The sequence below is a fragment of the Oncorhynchus masou genome, chromosome 12 (assembly GCF_036934945.1).
Source record: "Oncorhynchus masou masou isolate Uvic2021 chromosome 12, UVic_Omas_1.1, whole genome shotgun sequence".
Classification (NCBI taxonomy): Eukaryota; Metazoa; Chordata; class Actinopteri; order Salmoniformes; family Salmonidae; genus Oncorhynchus; species Oncorhynchus masou.
Window position 1 is genome coordinate 61,463,369 of NC_088223.1, and position 18,842 is coordinate 61,482,210.

The 18,842-nt window shown below is 46.5% G+C and overlaps 1 pseudogene; it reads left to right on the forward strand.

The window, feature by feature from the left end:
• LOC135550575 (cell adhesion molecule DSCAML1-like) overlaps window positions 1-18,842 on the forward strand; it is a 151,855-nt pseudogene that overhangs the window by 9,279 nt on the left and 123,734 nt on the right.

The window sequence follows — 18,842 nt, forward strand, 5'->3', positions numbered from 1 at the left end:
GACCGTCAATGCACATTCAAATGGGATACTAGAATGTTTTGGCTGCATGATTGGTTCCATCCAGGCTAGTTTGTCTTAAAAGCAGTCACTGATTCCACAAAATGGAGTTGGCCATTTTAGCCACTCGTTGCCTCTTTGGCTTCTCCTCCCATTGACTTGGATGGAACATGGAAGTCACCCGCACCAAGTTCACCCATTCCAAATACACAGAAAATGTATTCACACTACATCCACATGTAGTATGTTGTATGTCTTTTTTTAGTCACATGTCAGTGCCACCATGGCAACCCCTCTTTTACCTCCCAGTTTGAATGTATCCTAAGTGCTGCTGAGAGCATGTGTGTTTGTCATTTGTGTGTCTGTTTCTGACAGCCTTTGAGTGTGTGTTTGTTGTGTGTGTGGTGTGTGTGTCTGTTTCTGACAGCCTTTGAGTGTGTGTTTGTTGTGTGTGTGGTGTGTGTGTCTGTTTCTGACAGCTTTTGAGTGCCACTCCACCCTGCCCAGTACAGTACCCTCTGCCCCCCCAAGCCTCCTCACCCCCCAGGCCCCTAATCTAAAGAGATGTGGTCCTGCTTCCCAGCCCCCCCAGCTCCCCTAAGCTCTCAGGGTGACCCCCAGCCTTTAGCCCCCTTCCACCCCTCCACTTTAGTCCTGTCCCCACATTGGGAGATTATAGATATTGCAATCTTTAATATGGGCTTTATGCTCGAGGGCCATTATCAGTAATCTGCAAGGGGTGGGGGAGAATGTCTGACCTGGATTCAGTAGCCCACCATCGGATGGACGGCTAGAGTTCATTTTTACCATCTCTAGCATACTGCCCTCAGTTGACGTGACATCATTATCCAGAGGAGCTGAACTTACTCTAGGTTTAATGTATAGACTGTCTATGGTGTTGATCTTACTGTAGGGTTAATGTATAGCCTCTGTTCATGGTGCTGATCTTACTGTAGGGTTAATGTATAGCCTCTGTCATGGTGCTGATCTTACTGTAGGGTTAATGTATAGCCTCTGTCATGGTGCTGATCTTACTATAGGGTTAATGTATAGCCTCTTTCATGGTGCTGATCTTACTGTACGGTTAATGTATAGCCTCTGTCACGGTGCTGATCTTACTATAGGGTTAATGTATAGCCTCTGTCATGGTGCTGATCTTACTGTACGGTTAATGTATAGCCTCTGTCACGGTGCTGATCTTACTATAGGGTTAATGTATAGCCTCTTTCATGGTGCTGATCTTACTGTAGGGTTAATATATAGCCTCTGTCCATGGTGCTGATCTTACTGTAGGGTTAATGTATAGCCTCTGTCATGGTGCTGATCTTACTGTACGGTTAATGTATAGCCTCTGTCACGGTGCTGATCTTACTGTAGGGTTAATATATAGCCTCTGTCCATGGTGCTGATCTTACTGTAGGGTTAATGTATAGCCTCTGTCATGGTGCTGATCTTACTGTAGGGTTAATGTATAGCCTTTGTCACGGTGCTGATCTTACTATAGGGTTAATGTATAGCCTCTTTCATGGTGCTGATCTTACTGTAGGGTTAATGTATAGCCTCTGTCATGGTGCTGATCTTACTGTAGGGTTAATGGATACCCTCTGTCATGGTGCTGATCTTACTGTAGGGTTAATATATAGCCTCTGTCCATGGTGCTGATCTTACTGTAGGGTCAATGGATACCCTCTGTCTATGGTGTTGATCTTACTGTAGGGTTAATGTATAGCCTCTGTCCATGGTGCTGATCTTACTGTAGGGTTAACGTATAGCCTCTGTCACAGTGCTGATCTTACTGTAGGGTTAATGTATAGCCTCTGTCACGGTGCTGATCTTACTGTAGGGTTAATGTATAGCCTCTGTCATGGTGCTGATCTTACTGTAGGATTAACGTATAGCCTCTGTCCATGGTGCTGATCTTTCTGTAGGGTTAATGGATACGCTCTGTCCATGGTGCTGATCTTACTGTAGGGTTAATGGATACCCTCTGTCCATGGTGCTGATCTTACTGTAGGGTTAATGGATACCCTCTGTCATGGTGCTGATCTGTAGGGTTAATAGCCTCTATCATGGTGGATTAATGTATAGCCTCTGTCCTCTAGCCTCTGTCATGGTGCTGATTTACTGTAGGGTTAATGTATAGCCTCTGTCATGGTGCTGATCTTACTGTAGGGTTAATGTATAGCCTCTGTCATGGTGCTGATCTTACTGTAGGATTGACGTATAGCCTCTGTCATGGTGCTGATCTTACTGTAGGGTTAATGTATAGCCTCTCTCATGGTGCTGATCTTACTGTAGGGTTAATGTATAGCCTCTGTCATGGTGCTGATCTTACTGTAGGGTTAGTGTATAGCCTCTGTCATGGTGCTGATCTTACTGTAGGGTTAATGTATAGCCTCTGTCCATGGTGCTGATCTTACTGTAGGGTTAATGTGTAGTCTCTGTCATGGTGCTGATCTTACTGTAGGATGACGTATAGCCTCTGTCATGGTGCTGATCTTACTGTAGGGTTAATGTATAGCCTCTGTCATGGTGCTGATCTTACTGTAGGGTTAATGGATACCCTCTGTCCATGGTGCTGATCTTACTGTAGGGTTAATGTATAGCCTCTGTCCATGGTGCTGATCTTACTGTAGGGTTAATGTATAGCCTCTGTCATGGTGCTGATCTTACTGTAGGGTTAATGTATAGCCTCTGTCATGGTGCTGATCTTACTATAGGGTTAATGTATAGCCTCTGTCATGGTGCTGATCTTACTGTAGGGTTAATGTATAGCCTCTGTCATGGTGCTGATCTTACTGTAGGGTTAATATATAGCCTCTGTCCATGGTGCTGATCTTACTGTAGGGTTAATATATAGCCTCTGTCCATGGTGCTGATCTTACTGTAGGGTTAATGTATAGCCTCTGTCATGGTGCTGATCTTACTGTACGGTTAATGTATAGCCTCTGTCATGGTGCTGATCTTACTGTAGGGTTAATGTATAGCCTCTGTCCATGGTGCTGATCTTACTGTAGGGTTAATGTATAGCCTCTGTCATGGTGCTGATCTTACTGTAGGGTTAATGTATAGCCTTTGTCACGGTGCTGATCTTACTATAGGGTTAATGTATAGCCTCTTTCATGGTGCTGATCTTACTGTAGGGTTAATGTATAGCCTCTGTCATGGTGCTGATCTTACTGTAGGGTTAATGGATAGCCTCTGTCATGGTGCTGATCTTACTGTAGGGTTAATGTATAGCCTCTGTCCATGGTGCTGATCTTACTGTAGGGTCAATGGATACCCTCTGTCTATGGTGTTGATCTTACTGTAGGGTTGTTAGCCTCTGTCCATGGTGCTGATCTTATAGGGTTGAAGCCTCTGTCACAGTGCTGATCTTACTGTAGGGTTAATGTATAGCCTCTGTCACGGTGCTGATCTTACTGTAGGGTTAATGTATAGTTACCTCTGTCATGGCCCATCTGAGGGCTTACTGTAGGATTAAGGATAGCCTCTGTCCATGGTGCTGATCTTTCTGTAGGGTTAATGGATACGCTCTGTCCATGGTGCTGATCTTACTGTAGGGTTAATGGATACCCTCTGTCCATGGTGCTGATCTTACTGTAGGGTTAATGGATACCCTCTGTCATGGTGCTGATCTTACTGTAGGGTTAATGTATAGCCTCTATCATGGTGCTGATCTTACTGTAGGGTTAATGTATAGCCTCTGTCATGGTGCTGATCTTACTGTAGGACTGACAGTATAGCCTCTGTCATGGTGCTGATTTTACTGTAGGGTTAATGTATAGCCTGGTCATGGTGCTGATCTTACTGTAGGGTTAATGTATAGCCTCTGTCATGGTGCTGATCTTACTGTAGGATTGATTTCAGCCTCTGTCATGGTGCTGATCTTACTGTAGGGTTAATGTATAGCCTCTATCATGGTGCTGATCTTACTGTAGGGTTAATGTATAGCCTCTGTCATGGTGCTGATCTTACTGTAGGGTTAATGTATAGCCTCTGTCCATGGTGCTGATCTTACTGTAGGGTTAATGTATAGCCTCTGTCCATGGTGCTGTTACTGTAGGGTTAATGTATAGCCTCTGTCATGGTGCTGATCTTACTGTAGGGTTAATGTATAGCCTCTGTCATGGTGCTGATCTTACAGGATTGGTATAGCCTCTGTCATGGTGCTGATCTTACTGTGGTTAATGTATAGCCTCTGTCATGGTGCTGATCTTACTGTAGGGTTAATGTATAGCCTCTCATGGTGCTGATCTTACTGTAGGGTTAATTTATAGCCTCTGTCCATGGTGCTGATCTTACTGTAGGGTTAATGTATAGCCTCTGTCCATGGTGCTGATTCCGTGAGAAAACGCTTCATGGTTTGATGTGTTGTTATCACCACCATCTGAATCTACACATGTAAATAATCTGTCTTGTCAACAACACAAGGTACACAAATGGACATTTAATGAGCCCATGAACTAATATCGATTTCAGGCAGAAGATGTGGCATATTACCTGTAAAAAATGAAAGGCAATGAGCCCCTTTCAAACAGCCAGTCATTTACCACTTTCTTTCAGGTATACCCTTTCGTACATATCAGTTGTTAACTGGCACATTGGGAGGGGTGGGGGTGTTGTTAACCCATGGGGGGATGTTTGAATTTCAAATTAGGGAGGTGTTAAACAATGGAAGTGTTGATGAATTTACCTGCAGAAAAAGCAGAGAACCATTCACACAGTACCGATGGCGGTATTTTGGTTACAGGTTCTGTGAAAATGCAGTGGTGTAGGAGAGGCTGGACAGTGGTGTCGGAGGGGCTGGACAGTGGTGTAGGAGAGGCTGGACAGTGGTGTGGAGGGGCTGGACAGTGGTGTAGGAGAGGCTGGACAGTGGTGTTGGAGGGGCTGGACAGTGGTGTTGGAGGGGCTGGACAGTGGTGTAGGTGAGGCTGGACAGTGGTGTGGGAGGTGCTGGACAGTGGTGTTGGAGGGGCTGGACAGTGGTGTTGGAGGGGCTGGACTGTGGTGTTGGAGGGGCTGGACAGTGGTGTTGGAGGGGCTGGACTGTGGTGTTGGAGGGGCTGGACAGTGGTGTCGGAGGGGCTGGACTGTGGTGTCGGAGGGGCTGGACAGTGGTGTCGGAGGGGCTGGACAGTGGTGTCGGAGGGGCTGGACAGTGGTGTTGGAGGGGCTGGACTGTGGTGTCGGAGGGGCTGGACAGTGGTGTCGGAGGGGCTGGACAGTGGTGTCGGAGGGGCTGGACAGTGGTGTCGGAGGGGCTGGACAGTGGTGTCGGAGAGGCTGGACAGTGGTGTCGGAGGGGCTGGACAGTGGTGTCGGAGAGGCTGGACAGTGGTGTTGGAGGGGTTGGACAGTGGTGTTGGAGAGGCTGGACAGTGGTGTTGGAGGGGTTGGACAGTGGTGTTGGAGAGGCTGGACAATAGAGAGTCTACAGCTAGATGTGAATTTCTGGGGTGGGGTGATTTCTCAGATCTCTGAAGCTCCAATGATCTGGCTACAGATCATTTTGCTTCATTCATGTGTATGCTAGATGGTTAGATGAATGAGTTGAACTCTGTGTGCTGAGCTGGACCTGAAAGCTGATACAGAATGGGAGTTAGAAAAAATGTGTGTGTTACATATTGGGGGCGGGGGGAGATTTGGACACATCTGTCCATCTATGACAGGGTCATTTCTCTCTTCTAGTCTTCCCCTCCTTGACCCTAAATGTGGGGACCTCCCCTTTCTCTCTGCTGGGGTTGTGTGTCCCTAATCTGAGTACCCAGGAGGAACACTCCTGGTGTGTTAAATATGAAAGGAGATTAAACCGATTTAACTCTGCGTCTGGCATACACATTCCAATCACATAACTTAACTGTGTGTTTCCTCTGTGAGTGTGTGTGTGTGTCTGTGTGTAGGTAGAGGCCTCCTCCCACATCCACCTAACCCACCAGAGGCTTTAGCCCAAATCCCTGGCTTTCTGCATCACATGACTGATGTTTGCAGTTGGACATTTGACATACATTTGTTCTGATTATTTTGCTCCACATTTGAAGGGCATTCTTATTCTTCCTGTCTTCTGGTCTGTTACATCTGTTTATTACTATTCAGTTTAATTTATTATGACTTTAATTGAACTATTTCTTTATTTTTTTAACTAGGCAAGTCAGTTAAGAATAAATTCTTATTTTCAATGACAGCCTAGGAACAGTGAGTTAACTGCCCGTTCAGGGGCAGAAAGACAGATTTGTACCTTGTCAGCTCGGGGGTTCGAACTTGCAACCTTTCGGTTACTAGTCCAACACTGGCCCACTAGGCTACCCTGCCGCCCATTGAATAATGCTTGGGCAGATTTCCAGATGTGTGTTTTGAATATGGTGCTCAACAGTGTGTTTTTCAAGCAGTTCCTCACCTGTTATTTTACAACAGTGACACTTTGCTTATACAGTTCTACTATTCTACAGTTCTATTCGTTCTACTACTGTTCTACTGTTCTACAGTTCTACAGTTCTACTGTGCTACTATTCTACAGTTCTACACTTCTACAGTTCTACTATTCTACTGTTCTACTGTTCTACTGTTCTACTATTCTACTGTTCTACAGTTCTACAGTTCTACGGTTGTACTGTTCTACTGTTCTACTATTCTACTGTTCTACTATTCTACTGTTCTACTATTCTACTGTTCTACAGTTCTACTATTCTACTGTTATACAGTTCTACTATTCTACTGTTCTACAGTTCTACTGTTCTACTGTTCTACAGTTCTACTGTTCTACAGTTCTACTGTTCTACTACTGTTCTACTGTTCTACTATTCTACTGTTCTACTGTTCTACTATTCTACTGTTATACAGTTCTACTGTTATACAGTTCTACTGTTCTACTATTCTACTGTTCTATGATTCTACTGTTCTACAGTTCTACTGTTCTACACTTCTACAGTTCTACTATTCTACTGTTCTACAGTTCTACTGCTCTACAGTTCTACTATTCTACTACTGTTCTGTTCTACTGTTCTACTATTCTACAGTTCTACTATTCTACTGTTCTACAGTTCTACTATTCTACTGTTCTACAGTTCTATTACAATTCTACTGTTCTCTACAGTTCTACAGTTCTAGTTCTACAGTTCTACTGTTCTGTTCTACTAATTCTACAGTTCTACAATTCTACTGTTCTACAGTTCTACTGTTCTACTGTTCTACAGTTCTACTGTTCTACTACAGTTCTACAGTTCTACAGTTTTACTGTTCTACTGTTCTACAGTTCTACTGTTCTACAGTTCTACAGTTCTACTATTCTACTGTTCTACTGCTCTACAGTTTTACTGTTCTACTGTTCTACTACAGTTCTACAGTTCTACTATTCTACAGTTCTACTGTTCTACAGTTCTACTATTCTACAGTTCTACTATTCTACAGTTCTACTGTTTTACACTTCTACAGTTCTACTACAGTTCGACAGTTCTACAGTTCTACTATTGTACTGTCCTACAGTTTTACTGTTCTACAGTTCTACTCTTCTACAGTTCTACTCTTCTACAGTTTTACTCTTCTACAGTTTTACTCTTCTACAGTTTTACTCTTCTACAGTTCTACTGTTCTACAGTTCTACTGTTCTACTGTTCTACAGTTTTAATGTTCTACTCTTCTACAGTTTTACTCTTCTACTGTTCTACAGTTCTACTGTTCTTCTCTCTACACTACTTATTACTGACTGCGATGTCTCTCTCCCCATGCAGTACACAGCGAGGATGTGGGCTCTACCAGGCTGTACTTTGTGAACGCGTCCCTCCAGAGGCTGACCTACTCCAGCTCGGTGGGGGTGTCTCTGCCCTGTCCGGCGGGCGGCACCCCCACCGCCATCCTGCGCTGGTACCTGGCCACCGGCGATGACATCTATGACGTGCCCCACATCCGTCATGTCCATGCCAATGGTACCCTCCAACTCTACCCCTTCTCTCCCTCCGCCTTCAACTCCTACATCCACGACAACGACTACTTCTGCACCGCAGAGAACCAGGCTGGCAAGATCCGCAGCCCCAACATCAGAGTCAAAGCTGGTGAGGAGGAGGGGGGGGGGTATAGGAGAAGAGATGGCAGAGGGAAGGGACAGGTGAAGAGGGGGAGGGGAGAGGAGGTAGAGAGATTGGTTGTTAGAAGGACAGAGGGACAGAAGGAACTGATACTAAGCGGGTATAGAGGTTAGAGGGACAGAAGGAACTGATACTAAGCGGGTATAGAGGTTAGAGGGACAGAAGGAACTGATACTAAGCGGGTATAGAGGTTAGAGGGACAGAAGGAACTGATACTAAGAGGGTATAGAGGTTAGAGGGACAGAAGGAACTGATACTAAGAGGGTATAGAGGTTAGAGGGACAGAAGGAACTGATACTAAGAGGGTATAGAGGTTAGAGGGACAGAAGGAACTGATACTAAGCGGGTATAGAGGTTAGAGGGACAGAAGGAACTGATACTAAGTGGGTATAGAGGTTAGAGGGACAGAAGGAACTGATACTAAGAGGGTATAGAGGTTAGAGGGACAGAAGGAACTGATACTAAGAGGGTATAGAGGTTAGAGGGACAGAAGGAACTGATACTAAGAGATATAGAGGTTAGAGGGACAGAAGGAACTGATACTAAGAGGGTATAGAGGTTAGAGGGACAGAAGAACTGATACTAAGCGGGTATAGAGGTTAGAGGGACAGAAGGAACTGATACTAAGGGTATAGAGGTTAGAGGGACAGAAGGAAATGATACTAAGTGGGTATAGAGGTTAGAGGGACAGAAGGGTATAGAGGTTAGAGGGACAGAAGGAACTGATACTAAGAGGGTATAGAGGTTAGAGGGACAGAAGGAACTGATACTAAGCGGGTATAGAGGTTAGAGGGACAGAAGGAACTGATACTAAGCGGGTATAGAGGTTAGAGGGACAGAAGGAACTGATACTAAGCGGGTATAGAGGTTAGAGGGACAGAAGGGTATAGAGGTTAGAAGGGACAGAAGGAACTGATACTAAGAGGGTATAGAGGTTAGAGGGACAGAAGGAACTGATACTAAGCGGGTATAGAGGTTAGAGGGACAGAAGTGTCAGGAAGGAACCTGGGTCTCCGGAGTGAGAAACAGTCACTTAACCAACTGAGCCACGAATAGTCAGCAGAACCCAGAAGATGAGGCAGACACAGCAGTACTTAAGACGGTGTATTTAATAAAGTAAAAAGGAGAAGTCCTTAAATACAAAAATGGCAAATCCAAAAGGTGGTAGGAATAGCACAAAAAAGCCTCAAGAGACACTCAAAAACAAAAACAGAATTCCACAAGAGCATCCACCGGAATCGACAAGAAAACACAGAACACTAGGGCTGGGTGCTAACATACAAACACAGAGCACAGAACTGAGGGAAACTAAGGGTTTAAATACAATCAGGGGAAAGAGGTTACAGGTGCAAAGAATAATGGGGAACAAGGGAAAAAACATAAGGTCAAAAAGCACAATGGGGGCATCTAGTGACCAAAACCCGGAACAACCCTGGCCAAATCCTGACAGAATCCCCTAGGAACGGCTCCTGACGTTCCTTCCAGCTCTCTCAGGGTGGAGGGCCCTGAACTGACGAATGAGGTCAGGATCCAGGATGTCTTTGGCAGGAACCTAGAGCGCTCCTCGGGACTGAAGCCTTCCCAGTCCACCAGATACTGCCAGGACCGCTGCAGGGCAGAAGGAATCCAGTATCCGATGGACGGTATAAGCCGGCTGGCCTCCAATGACACGAGGCGGAGGGGAGGTCTGTCTGCCGGGACAAGGGGAGAAAAACAACAGGTTTTAACAATGAAATGTGAAATGTGGGATTAATCTTAAGGGATCTGGGTAAGGAACTGATAAGAAACTGGGTTAACTCTCCTGGCAACCTTGAAGGGACCGATGTATTTTTGGGACAGCTTGCGAGACTCCACCCGTAGAGGTAAGTTTCTTGTGGAGAGCCAGACTCTCTGGAGGGGCGCAGGGTTAGGCCCGGGACAGAAGGAACTGATCTGTTGGCTTGTTGTTGGTACCTCTGTGAGGAACGCATAAGATTAAGACGGGTCTTCCTCCACAGAAGCCGACAGTGGGTCTGACGAACTTCAAGGCTGAAGGCAACTGACTTCTGCCTCCTGGTCCGGGAACAATGGAGGAGCATAGCCAAACTGACACTGCAAGGGACATACCAGTGGAGGAGGAGCAGCAAGGTGTTGTGCGCGTATTCGGCCCAAACAATAAAGGATGACCATGTGGACGGGTTGTCACGAGTCATACATCGGAGGGTGGTTTCCAGCTCTTGATTCATCCTCTCTGTTTGGCCGTTGATTCCGGATGGTACCCTGAAGATAGACTGGCAGAAGCCCCCATGAGTTGGCAGAAGGCCTTCCAAAACCTTGAGGCGAACTGGGGACCTCTGTCAGAAACCATATCTTGAGGAATGCCGAAGACTCGGAACACATGATTAATTACCAACTCAGCCGTTTCCTTGGCAGAAGGTAACTTAGTCAGAGGGACGAACCTGGCCGACTTTGAAAACCTGTCGATTATGACTAGGATAGTAGTATTGCCATGGGATGGAGGAAGTCCAGTAATAAAGTCCAATGAGATATGGGACCAGGGTCTGTGGGGAACAGGTAAAGGGTGAAGGAGTCCTTGAGGGCGGAGGTGAGAAGATTTGCCCTGGCAGCACACGGGACAGGCATTGACGAGTGGCAACGAACTTCTCTTATGGTAGGCCACCAGAACTTACGCTGGATGAACTCCAAGGTGCGACCTACGCCCGGATGACAGGTGAGGCGAGAGGAGTGCCCCCACAGAAGGACCTGAGTCCTCACTGCCTTGGGGACAAACAACCGATTGGCAGGACCTCCTTCGGGTCCGGTTAGAGCTTGAGCACGTCTCACGGTATCCTCAACTTGCCACAAGATCGGAGCCACAATCTTAGCAGCAGGAAGGACAGGCATGTCCGTGTCATCTCGAATGGCAGGAGCGTAGACTCGGGACAGGGCATCCGGTTTGAGATTCTTAGACCCGGGCCGATAGGTGAGGATAAACTGGAATCGATTGAAGAAAAGAGACCATCTAGCTTGTCTAGAGTTCAACCGCTTCGCCTGCTGGATATACTCCAGATTTTTGTGGTCCGACAGAAGCACTTGAAACGGGTGAGAAGCCCCTCGAGCCAGTGTCTCCATTCCTTCAATGCCATCTTAACCGCTAGGAGTTCACGATCCCCCACATCGTAGTTCCTGATCAGTCGGGGTAGAGGTTGAGAAGAAAGCGCACGGATGAAGCTTCTTGTCTTCACCCCTCTGAGACAGGACAGCTCCAACACCAACTGATCCACCACAAATGGTTCATCCGTAGGGTATAGTATCAGGATGGGAGCAGAAGAGAACGCGCTGCTTGAGTCCTTGGAAGGCCGTCTCAGCTTCTCTTCCCCACAAAAACCTTGCATTGCCACCCTTGGTTAAAGCTGAGAGAGGGCTGCCACCAAGCTGAAGTTCTTGATGAACTTGTGGTAAAGTTTGTGAAGCCCAGGAAACGCTGAACTTCCTTAACGGATTTGGGGGTAGGCCAATCCGCTACCTCCCCTACCTTCCTGGGGTCCATTTGGACTCGACCGGGTTCCACTACAAATCCCAGGAATTGTACTCGGGATGAATGGAATTCACATTTTTCCGGCTTAACGGACAGATGGCTGTCCAGGAGGCGTTTGAGTACTTGTCTGACATGCTTAGTGTGTTCTCGAAGGAGCTCGAAAAGATGAGGATGTCATCCAAGTTAAACGAACACAAATATGTTAACATGATCCCTAAGCACATCGTTTATGAGCGCTTGGAACACCGCTAGAAGGGCGTTGGTCAGGCCGAAGGCATCACCAAGTATTCATAGTGACCAGTAGGCGTGTTGAAAGCGGTCTTCCACTCGTCACCAGGTCTGATCCGCACAAGATGGTATGCGTTCCGCAGGTCAAGCTTAGTGAAAACAACTGCTTCCTGGAGCAGAAGGCTGTGGCCATAAGGGGTAGCGGGTAACGGTTACGGACGGTTATGGCATTGAGTCCCCGGTAGTCGATGCAAGGACGTAATCCACCGTCTTTCTTGGCCACAAATAGAGGTTAGAGGGAAAAACCTGATACCCGCCGGGGAGGTGGATGGACAGATGAGGCCTGCTTCCAGAGCGTCCTTGATGTAGGTATCCATAGCAGCTCGTTCGGGTGGAGATAGGGAAAAGATCCGACCCCTGGGGGGCAAGTGCCCGGAAACAGGTCGATGGGGCAATAGTAAGGTCTATGGGGTGGTAGCATGGTGGCCCTCTGTTTGCTAAACACCAGTTTGAGGTCATGGTAACACTCGGGAACTCGGGTCAGGTCGATGGATTCTAAAGACTCGGGAGTAGAACAGGGAATTCTGGAAAATACAAGTAGCTTACATAAGGACTATACTGCTTGATAGTGCCCACAGACCAGTCGATGTGAGGGTTATGGCTGTGAAGCCAGGGGTGATCCAAGGACGAGAGGGAACTCGGAACAGGAGATCAAATGAAAGTTCATCAATTCCTGGTGTTGTGAAACTGAAAGTCGCAAGGAGGTAGTGACATGAGTGACAAGTCCAGATCCCAAAGGGCTTCCATCCAATGTAGTGACCCTCATGGGTTCACTTAGAGGTTCAGAGGGAACGACATTTCCTTCGCCCAGACACCATCCATGAAGTTACCTGCGGCTCCAGAGTCTACCAAGGCTTGAAGATGAAGCTTGTGGTTGTCCCAGGAGAGGGTGACTGGAATGAGCAGACGGGAGTTGGACGGATGGGAGGAGGTTATGTTTCCCGTTACAGTTCCCCCCGGTCTGTACGGGACAGAGCGTTTCCCTGGAGCCCGGGACACGTGGAACGGAAATGGCCCGGTTTGCCGCAATGATAGACAGCTTCCGTCCCTCATCCGGCGGTCTCTCTCAGCCTGGGAGATGCGTCCCGATGGAGCCAGCGAGGATAAAGGTGGGGGATAAAGGTGGGGGATAAAGGTGGGGACTCGGAGCTGGGACTGATAGGGGCTAGAGGTCTACGGTTGAGTTTCTCTCTCTCTCTCTCAGACGCTGGTCAATGCGTGAGGCCAACTTGATCAGGGACTCGAGATTGTCCGGTGGTTCCCGAGTGGCCAGTTCATCTTGGATAGTGTCGGAAAGGCCTTTCAGAAAGCACACCGTGAGCCCTCGTTGTTCCAGCCACTTGCTGCTGCCACGGGTGCGGAACTGGATTGCATAGTCTGTCACGCTGCGCCAACCTTGGTGGAGAGTCTGGAGCTGTTTGGCTGAGTCAGAACCACTGCTTGGGCCTTGAAACAGGGACGTTTGAATTCCTCAGCAAAGGCAGAGTAGCTGGCACAGCAGGAACTATGGGCATCCCACACAGCAGTAGCCCAGGCCAGGGCTGATTTTCCGACAGCAGGGTGATGATATAAGCGATCTTAGACCGGTCGGTTGGGAAACGAAGAGGGTTGTAGCTCAAAGGAGAGAGAACATTGGGTGAGAAACTGATACAAGCACTTGGATCACCTGAGAACCGTTGGGGAGGTGGAAGACGAGGTTCAGCCAGGGGGTTAACTGCCATGGGTACGTGAATCTGAGGTACTGGGACGGGAACTGTTGCCGGGGTAAGACGATCAGATATTTGCTTAATGGAAGTCAGCATCTCCGACAGAAGATGAGAATGTCTAGCCATTAAGGCCTCTTGCTGAACCAGGGCGGCTTCGTGGCGTTGGACAGTCTCCTGGTGGTGGGACAGATGGCAAAAAGGTCCTGGGAACTGGCTGCCTCTGGGTTCATTTTTGGCTCTGTGTTTCTGTCAGGACCCGGTTACGAACCTGGGTCTCCGGAGTGAGAAACAGTCACTTAACCAACTGAGCCACGAATAGTCAGCAGAACCCAGAAGATGAGGCAGACACAGCAGTACTTAAGACGGTGTATTTAATAAAGTAAAAAGGAGAAGTCCTTAAATACAAAAATGGCAAATCCAAAAGGTGGTAGGAAAAGCACAAAAAAGCCTCAAGAGACACTCAAAAACAAAAAAAGAATCCACAAGAGCATCCACCGGAATGGACAAGAAAACACAGAACACTAGGGCTGGGTGCTAACATACAAACACAGAGCACAGAACTGTATAGAGGTTAGAGGTTAGAACTGGGTATAAGGGTTTAAATACTAAGTGGGTTAGAGGTTAGAGGGACAGAAGGAACTGATACTAAGCGGGTATAGAGGTTAAGGGGACAGGGAAAAACATACTAAGAGGGTATAGAGGTTAGAGGGACAGAAGGAACTGATACTAACCCTGGTATAGAGGACAGAACAGAAGGAACTGATACTAAGCGGGTTTAGAGGTTAGAGGGACAGAAGGAACTGATACTAAGTCGGGTATAGAGGTTAGAGGTTAGAGGGACAGAAGGAACTGATACTAAGTGGGTATAGAGGTTAGAGGGACAGAAGGAACTGATACTAAGACGGGTATAGAGGTTAGAGGGACAGAAGGAACTGATACTAAGATGTGGGGTATAGAGGTTAGAGGGACAGAAGGAACTGATACTAAGAAGGGACCGATAGAGGTTAGAGGGACAGAGGAAGGAACTGATACTAAGCGGGTATAGAGGTTAGAGGGAAAGGGACAGAAGGAACTGATACTAAGTGAGGGGGTATAGAGGTTAGAGGGTTAAAGGGACAGAAGGAACTGATACTAAGAGGGTATTGAGGTTAGGGAGGGACAGAAGGAACTGATACTAAGAGGGACAGGGGTATAGAGGTTAGAGGTTAAAGGGACAGAAGGAACTGATACTAAGAGGGTATAGAGGTTAGAGGGACAGAAGGAACTGATACTAGAGGGGGTATAGAGGTTAGAGGGACAGAAGGAACTGATACTAAGAGGGTATAGAGGTTAGAGGGACAGAAGGAACTGATACTAAAGGGTATAGAGGGGAGGGGACAGAAGGAACTGATACTAAAGAGGGTATAGAGGTTAGAGGGACAGAAGGAACTGATACTATAGAGGTTAGAGGGACAGAAGGAACTGATACTAAGAGGGTATAGAGGTTAGAGGGGTTGAAGGAACTGAGTTTTCTGAGCAAAACATATGTATATTATTTTTGGGGGAGGGTTAAAACACCTGGAAATCTGCTCCAAGATTTTAAAATAAAAAATATGTTCCCCAAAGAAACATGAGGTTGGGACAAATGTAGGGTTTGAAATTATTATGTTTTAGTCAAATTTTATATTTGTTTGGGGATTCAGCATTCTACAGGTAAATGTTCCGGCCCCTGATCACTAAGCAGGATGATCCCTGGGTTAGAGGTTAGAGGTTAGAGGTTGGAGGACAGAGGGACAGAGGGAACTGATACTAAGAGGGGAGCGGATAGAGGTTAGAGGGACAGAGGGACAGAAGGAACTGATACTAAGAGGGGAGCGATAGAGGTTAGAGGGACAGAAGGAACATATACTAAGAGGGGAGGAGGGACAGAAGGAACATATACTAAGAGGGGAGCGATAGAGGTTAGAGGGACAAGGAACATATAGAACTGATACTAAGAGGGGAGCGATAGAGGTTAGAGGGACAGAAGGAACATATACTAAGAGAGGTTAGAGGTTAGAGGGACAGAAGGAACTGATACTAAGGGGGGTATAGAGGTTAGAGGGACAGAAGGAACTGATACTAAGAGGGGGTATAGAGGTTAGAGGGACAACAGAGGGACAGAAGGAACTGATACTAAGAGTGGGAGCATAGAGGTTAGAGGAACAGAGGGACAGAAGGAACTGATACTAAGAGGGTATAGAGGTTAGAGGGACAGAAGGAACTGATACTAAGCGGGTTTAGAGGTTAGAGGACAGAAGGAACTGATACGGGTATAGAGGTTAAGATACAAATGGGTATAGAGGTTAGAGAGGGACAGAAGGAACTGATACTAAGCAGGTATAGAGGTTAGAGGGACAGAAGGAACTGATACTAAGTTCTTGGGTATAGAGGTTAGAGGGACAGAAGGAACTGATACTAACGGGTATAGAGGTAAAGGGACAGAAGGAACCGCCCCTAAGCAGGTTAGAGGGTCCAGAAGGACAGAAGGAACTGATACTAAGCAGGTATAGAGGTTAGAGGAACAGAAGGAACTGATACTAAGAGGGTATAGAGGTTAGGAGGGACAGAAGGAACTGATACTAAGAGGGTATAGAGGTTAGAGGGACAGAAGGAACTGATATAACTAGAGACAGAAGGGTATAGAGGTTAGAGGTTAGGACAGAAGGAACTGATACTAAGAGGGTATAGAGGTTAGAGGGACAGAAGGAACTGATACTAAGAGGGTATAGAGGTTAGAGGGACAGAAGGAACTGATACTAAGAGGGTATAGAGGTTAGAGGGACAGAAGGAACTGATACTAAGAGGGTATAGAGGTTAGAGGGACAGAAGGAACTGATACTAATGGTATAGAGGTTAGAGGTTAAAGGGACAGAAGGAACTGATACTAAGAGGGTATAGAGGTTAGGGACAGAAGGAACTGATACTAAGAGGGTATAGAGGTTAGAGGGACAGAAGGAACTGATACTAAGTGGGTATAGAGGTTAGAGGGACAGAAGGAACTGATACTAAGAGGGTATATAGAGGTTAGAGGGACAGAAGGGACAGGGAAGGAACTGATACTAAGAGGGTATAGAGGTTAGAGGGACAGAAGGAACTGATACTAAGAGGGTATAGAGGTTAGAGGGACAGAAGGAACTGAACTAAGAGGGATGAGGTTAGAGCAGAAGGGATATGGGGTCACTTAGAGGTTAGAGGGACAGAAGGAACTGATACTAAGAGGGTATAGAGGTTAGAGGGACAGAAGGAACTGATACTAAGAGGGTATAGAGGTTAGAGGGACAGAAGGAACTGATACTAAGAGGGTATAGAGGTTAGAGGGACAGAAGGAACTGATACTAAGAGGGTATAGAGGTTAGAGGGACAGAAGGAACTGATACTAAGAGGGTATAGAGGTTAGAGGGACAGAAGGAACTGATACTAAGAGGGTATAGAGGTTAGAGGGACAGAACTGAACTGATACTAAGAGGGTATAGAGGTTAGCGCACACTGACCCTCGGGTGGTTTAATTTGTCCCCCCGAGTTTTCTGAGCAAAACATATGTATATTATTTTTGGGGGACATAAAAGACAGTAAAAACACCTGGAAATCTGCTCCAAGTGATTTTAAAATAAAAAATATGTTCCCCAATAGAAACACATCTGATCGTATACAAATGTAGGGTTTGAAATTATTATGTTTTAGTCAAATTTTATATTTGTTTGGGCTTCTTGCATTAATTTTGCATTCTACAGATTATATGTAATTATGTTCCGGCCCCCCGATCATTCGCTAGTTGATGATCCCTGGGTTAGAGGTTAGAGGTTAGAGGTTAGAGGGACAGAGGTTGGAGGGACAGAGGGACAGAGGGAACTGATACTAAGAGGGGAGCGATAGAGGTTAGAGGGACAGAGGGACAGAAGGAACTGATACTAAGAGGGGAGCGATAGAGGTTAGAGGGACAGAAGGAACATATACTAAGAGGGGAGCGATAGAGGTTAGAGGGACAGAAGGAACATATACTAAGAGGGGAGCGATAGAGGTTAGAGGGACAGAAGGACAGAAGGAACTGATACTAAGAGGGAGCGATAGAGGTTAGAGGGACAGAAGGAACATATACTAAGAGGGGAGCGATAGAGGTTAGAGGGACAGAAGGAACTGATACTAAGAGGGGAGCGATAGAGGTTAGAGGGACAGAGGGACAGAAGGAACTGATACTAAGAGGGGAGCTATAGAGGTTAGAGGGACAGAGGGACAGAAGGAACTGATACTAAGAGGGAGCGATAGAGGTTAGAGGAACAGAGGGACAGAAGGAACTGATACTAAGAGCGGAGCGATAGAGGTTAGAGGGACAGAGGGACAGAAGGAACTGATACTAAGAGGGTATAGAGGTTAGAGGGACAGAAGGAACTGATACTAAGCGGGTATAGAGGTTAGAGGTTAGAGGGACAGAAGGAACTGATACTAAGCGGGTATAGAGGTTAGAGGGACAGAAGGAACTGATACTAAGCGGGTATAGAGGTTAGAGGGACAGAAGGAACTGATACTAAGCGGGTATAGAGGTTAGAGGGACAGAAGGAACTGATACTAAGCGGGTATAGAGGTTAGAGGTTAAAGGGACAGAAGGAACTGATACTAAGCGGGTATAGAGGTTAGAGGGACAGAAGGAACTGATACTAAGCGGGTATAGAGGTTAGAGGTTAAAGGGACAGAAGGAACTGATACTAAGCGGGTATAGAGGTTAGAGGGACAGAAGGAACTGATACAAAGAGGGTATAGAGGTTAGAAGGACAGAAGGAACTGATACTAAGCAGGTATAGAGGTTAGAGGGACAGAAGGAACTGATACTAAGCGGGTATAGAGGTTAGAGGGACAGAAGGAACTGATACTAAGAGGGTATAGAGGTTAGAGGGACAGAAGGAACTGATACTAAGAGGGTATAGAGGTTAGAGGGACAGAAGGAATTAATACTAAGCGGGTATAGAGGTTAGAGGGACAGAAGGAACTGATACTATGCGGGTATAGAGGTTAGAGGTTAAAGGGACAGAAGGAACTGATACTAAGCGGGTATAGAGGTTAGAGGGACAGAAGGAACTGATACAAAGAGGGTATAGAGGTTAGAAGGACAGAAGGAACTGATACTAAGCGGGTATAGAGGTTAGAGGGACAGAAGGAACTGATACTAAGCGGGTATAGAGGTTAGAGGGACAGAAGAACTGATACTAAGAGGGTATAGAGGTTAGAGGGACAGAA